We start from the raw sequence: 5759 nt of genomic DNA, 5'->3' as shown, positions 1-5759 counted from the left end.
CCTGAGCTACCAAAGCCCTCTGGAGAGCTGCCCCTGCTCCCTGCCGGTGCCAGCGGAGGGACAGACACCTAAAGGGGACCTTGCTCCTCCTCGCCGCGGCGGGACACGGACGCGAGCGACGGCCTCGGACTTGAGGGGGGGCAGGCGGCGGGGAGGGGTCACGCTGGGACCCCCCGCGGCAGCTGCTCCACGCCTGCCCTGCTCGCTCAGAGACTCGAGGAGGCTCCAGCCCGGCCATGCCCTCGGGGCGGGGAGCGACACGCACAGCGGGCAGGGGGCACCGCCCCTCTCCTGCCCTCGGCTCCTCTCAGCCTTTTTAACTCGAAACCCAGAAGCCAAGAAGAAGCAACTGCCCGGCCACAGAGCCTCCATCCACAGCCCTGTCCGTCTGTCCGTCCACTGTCTCCATGCTCATCCTGCTCCAGCCCCTTGGCCAGTGCTTGCTGGGACGGCTGTGCCCGGCAGGAGGGATCAGCCAGGAGCCCCACGGCTGTGCCAGGCAGGAGGGATCAGCCAGGAGCCCCACGGCTGTGCCCGGCAGGAGGGATCAGCCAGGAGCCCCACGGCTGTGCCAGGCAGGAGGGATCAGCCAGGAGCCCCACGGCTGTGCCAGGCAGGAGGGATCAGCCAGGAGCCCCACGGCTGTGCCCGGCAGGAGGGATCGGCCAGGAGCCCCACGGCTGTGCCAGGCAGGAGGGATCAGCCAGGAGCCCCACGGCTGTGCCAGGCAGGAGGGATCAGCCAGGAGCCCCACGGCTGTGCCCGGCAGGAGGGATCAGCCAGGAGCCCCACGGCTGTGCCCGGCAGGAGGGATCGGCCAGGAGCCCCACGGCTGTGCCCGGCAGGAGGGATCAGCCAGGAGCCCCACGGCTGTGCCAGGCAGGAGGGATCAGCCAGGAGCCCCACGGCTGTGCCAGGCAGGAGGGATCAGCCAGGAGCCCCACAGCTGTGCCAGGCAGGAGGGATCAGCCAGGAGCCCCACGGCTGTGCCAGGCAGGCAGGGCAGTGGAGCTGGCAGTCCTGGGAGAGCTTCGCTGTCCCCCGGAACCGTGGTGGCCTGCAGCCCAGCCTGGCCTGGGCACTCCTGGCCACTCCATGGGCACGAAGATAGGGCACTGCCACCTCTCTGAAATGTCTTCCTCGTCACCCTGGCCGGGTGACAGCGATGCCAGGGCACCGAGCTTGCTGGGTGGCCACAGGCACCAGAGGGGATTTGGTCAGGGGTTGTCACCTTGGCACTGAAGGCCCCGGTGCCCAGGCACGCTCCCTTGCCCGTGCCAGCTGTGGGCTCCCTGCCCATCCCTCCTGAGCCCCACACAGCCTGGCCGATGCCAGCCCTGCCCCACAGCCCCTCCTGTCCCCAGGGAACCTGCAGCTGCCCCATGCAGCTCCCCCCCCAAACAGCCATCCTCGGGAGCAAGGTGGAGAGAAATCTCTGGGCCCCCTTTTGGCTGCGGCCACAGCCTGCCTCAGGCAGGGTCCCCACAAGGGACAGCCCCCAGGGCACCACCCGGCCAGGGGGGCCTGGGACCCCCAACGCCCAGGGGGCTCACAGGTCGAGGGACACCCCAAGGCACAGGGTGCTCCGGTCCATGGGACCACAGCCTCCCACCCCACAAACCACCCCCACAGCAGCTGCCCCTGGGCACCACGAAGGCCCTGGGCATCTTTGGGGCACCCTCTGGCTCACTGCCTGGGGACCACCACTGCTGCTCCCATCGCTGCCCTCCCCCTGGCACACAGAGACCTGCCCTGGCGGCCAGGCTGTGGCTGGCGCCGGCCGAGCCTCTGCTCCCCGGGGCCCTCGAACGCCGCTCTGGGGTCAGCAGAAATTGGCTCCCCGCGGCCCCTGGCGGCCCCTGGCGGCCCCCCAGCCCCCTCCCCATCAAAGCCAGAGCCCCCCCCCGGGGGCCAAAGTGCTACTTAACCTGCGGAGCTTTTGCAATAAGTCTGTTTGGCAGCGTGGGTTGGGAGCTGCAGCTTTGGGGTTTGTTATTGTCATGATGATGATGATGATGATGATGAATAGTATTGTTATGGTTAATTATTATTATTATTATTAATATTATTATTATTATTAATATTATTATTATTTGCTTCCTGACCAAAATTAGGACCTGGGGGTCAGCCCTTTGTACCCAGCAACCACCCAAAGAGGATGGGTCGGCCACGTCCATAAATTTTCTTATGGATTTCTCCTGATGTTTCCTTGTCCTTCATTTCTTTTCTTTCCTGCTGTCTCCTTCCTTCTTTTCTTTCTTTTTCTTTTCCCTTCCTTCCCCTCTTCCTTCCCCTCTTCCTTCCCCTCTTCCTTCCCCTCTTCCTTCCCCTCTTCCTTCCCCTCTTCCTTCCCCTCTTCCTCCCCCTCTTCCTCCCCCTCTTCCTCCCCCTCCTCCTCCCCCTCTTCCTCCCCCTCCTCCTCCCCCTCTTCCTCCCCCTCCTCCTCCCTCTCTTCCTCCTCCTCCTCCTCCCTCTCTTCCTCCTCCTCCTCCTCCCTCTCTTCCTCCTCCTCCTCCTCCCTCTCTTCCTCCTCCTCCTCCTCCCTCTCTTCCTCCTCCTCCTCCTCCCTCTCTTCCTTCCCCTCCTCCTCCCTCTCTTCCTTCCCCTCCTCCCCCTCCTCCCTCTCTCCCCCTCCTCCCTCTCTCCCCCTCCTCCCTCTCTCCTCCTCCTCCCTCTCTCCTCCTCCTCCCTCTCTCCTCCTCCTCCCTCTCTCCTCCTCCTCCCTCTCTCCTCCTCCTCCCTCTCTCCTCCTCCTCCCTCTCTTCTCCTCCTCCCTCTCTTCTCCTCCTCCCTCTCTTCTCCTCCTCCCTCTCTTCTCCTCCTCCCTCTCTTCTCCTCCTCCCTCTCTTCTCCTCCTCCCTCTCTTCTCCTCCTCCCTCTCTTCTCCCCCTTTCCTTCCTCTCTCTCCCCCTTTCCTTCCTCTCTCTCTCCCCCTTTCCTTCCTCTCTCTCCCCCTTTCCTTCCTCTCTCCCCCCCTTTTCTTCCTTCCTTCTCCTGCCCATTAAAGCCTTTCAGGATGGGGCTGGGATGTGACCTGGACACTCACCTGTTGAACCTTTTCCTGTCCACCTCCTGTCTCACCCTGCGTTTTCTACTGCCCCTCTCTGCTGTCCCTTCACTATATATATATGTGTACATATATATATATATCTCTGTATGCATCATGCCAGTGTAGATACCCATCCAGTAGCATTTAGGGCCTTGTTCTTGTGCCACCTTCCTGTTCCTGATCTCTGAATGCCTTCAAAAGTGTATAAAGTGTGGAATTCTCTCTGGTATCTGTACTATGTACACACATTTTCATAGGAAGCACAACAAGATGACAGATGCATTGTACATCAATACCTGCTACTCTTAATGATGATATAAAGAATGATAGAACTCCTCCAGGCTCAGCCTTTCTCTCTCTGTCTCTCTCTCTCTCCATGAGCTGCTGGCAGCTCCTCCCCAAGGAGGCAGGTGGGGGATGGCAGCCAGGATGCTCCTGAAGCCATGGCTGAAATCTTGGGAGCTGAGATCAAGGGCAAGGGGAGGATTAAGGCTTGGGTCCAGGCTGACTTCAACTGAGCACAAGAGGAACAGCAGCAGCAGAGGTGGGACTGAAGGCCAGAGCCCCAGCAGGGGGAGGCTGCAAGGGCCCTCTGAAGCCCCCCCAAGACCAACCCCACACCCACAGCAGCTTGCCCAGGGTCAAAATGCCCAGGGGGAGCTGGAAGCTCTCCAGAGAGGGAAGCTCCACAACCTCTCTGGGCAGCCTGCTCCAGGCCTCCAGCAGCCTCACACCAAGGAAGTTTCCCCTCCTGCTCAGCTGGGCTCCACTTTGTGCCCACTGCCCCTTGCCCTGCCCCTGAGTCTGGCCCCAGTCTCTTGCCCTCCCACAGGTCCTTTAGCTCTTGCTGAGCATGGCTCAGATCCCCTCTGGGGCTGCTCCTCTGCAGGCTCAGCAGCCCCAGGGCTGCTCCTGTCCCCTCACTGCGTGGGCTGCTGGTGGCATGGGGCAGGCAGCGAGGGTGCAGCCACCTCTGCGAGCCTGGCGCTGGGCTCCAGCCAAGGAGCTCATCACACTCCACAGGAAGCGTTTCTGATGGAGCAGGTGAGGCTGGAATGAGGCAAAGCCAGGTCCTGGGGTGCTGGGAAGCAGCTTGCTGCAGGCTGCTGCCTTTGCCTCGCAGGTTGTGCGGCTGCTGCAGCCCCACAGAGCTCCGTGCAGGTAAGGAGGGCTGGGAGGGCATCGCCTCTGCTGCTCCCTGGCAAGGATCCCTGCTCGCCACTCGCTGGCTGCCAAAGCTGCCGGCAGAAGCAGGCTCTGAGGTGCAATTACCCAGCCCTGGAGGCTGCTGGGCTGCCTGGAGCCAGAGCCCTGCTGCGTGGGGAAGGTGGCTCCAGAGGAGCTGCTGCCAGCAGGTGTGGGGAAGTGAAGGTGCTCCCGGGGAGGGCAGGGGGAGGAGGGTTATGCAAAGGCTTTTCCACAGGGGAGAGCCAAGCAAGCAAAGCCTCAGGGCAGAGGGAAGGAGAGAGGACAAGTGTGAGGAGACGCTGAGCCGAGGGGGCTGGGCTGGGCTGGGCTGAGCTGGGCTGAGCTGGGCTGATCTCCTCCTCGTGGTTCTCACAGAGCATGGCTGGGGTGAGGGCACAGAGAGGGCTGCTCCCCGAGGGGGACAAGGGGCTGGGGTCTCTCCCAGCTCCGCCCCTGCGGTGTTGGAGCCTCTCAAGACCCTGAAGTTCGTCTCCTCCCCGTGCCAAGCTGATCAGCTCTCAAGTCACCGATTCACACACCGCATGGGGTTGGAAGGGACCCTCCAAGGGCATCTTGTCCAGACCCCTGCAGGCAGCAGGGACAGCTCCAGCTGCAGCAGGCTGCCCAGGGCCACATCCAGTCTGACCTTCAATGTCTCCAGGGCTGGGGCCTCAAGCACACCCCTGGGCAGCCTGTCCCAGTGCCTCCCCACCCTCACTGTGCAGAACTTCCTCCTGGTGTCCAACCTAAACCTGCCCTGCTCCAGCTCCAAACCCTTGCCCCTTGTCCTATCCCCACAGCCCCTTCTGAGCAGTCCCTCCCTGCAGGTCCCCTTCAGACACTGCAACACAGCTCTAAGGTCTCCCTGCAGCCTTCTCCTCTCCAGGCTGAACAGCCCCAATCCTTTCAGCCTGTCTTTGTAGAGGTTCTTCAGCCCTCTGAAGTTCCTCCTTCCCTCCCTCCCTCCACTCCTTGCTTTTCTCTCCCTCTCCTCCCTGCCTCTCTCTCTGTGTCCCTCCCAGGAGAGCCAGGCAGCTTTTCCAAACCTTGCCCCCCCCGAGGCTCCTCCTTGCCAGGCTTTGAGCCTCTGTCCAAGCTGCCTCTGAACAATAAAGGAGCAGATAAGTTCCACTGCTCTTCCTCCCCATGAATATTTCATCAGGCTGCTGGGCGCCGGGCCGGGCGGAGGTGGCATTAAATTAGCTGCACGGACACGGGGATGCTGAGACAACACTGGAGGGCTGTGCTCGGAGCTCCCTGCTCTCCAGCGAGGGCAGGGACACCAAATCCGGCAGGGAAGCTGCCAGCACATCCCCCACCCCTCTGCCCGGCCGTGCACCGGGCGGGGCAGCCCCCGGCATCGGCGGTGAGCATCGCCCCGATCGGCAGGGGGATCGCTCCCTCGGCTGGCTTCGTGCTGCCTCCCTCTCCTCCTGCTGAGCAGCCAGCAGGGGAGGTGCTGGAGGGAAGAGGGAACTTAATGTTAATGCTTGCAGAAAGTGGCCTTTAGTTCAGAGATTCA

This window comes from Dryobates pubescens, chromosome 40 (assembly GCF_014839835.1).
Source record: "Dryobates pubescens isolate bDryPub1 chromosome 40, bDryPub1.pri, whole genome shotgun sequence".
Taxonomy (NCBI): domain Eukaryota; kingdom Metazoa; phylum Chordata; class Aves; order Piciformes; family Picidae; genus Dryobates; species Dryobates pubescens.
The sequence above is the reverse complement of the archived record's forward strand: the minus strand, read 5'-3'. Positions refer to the sequence as shown.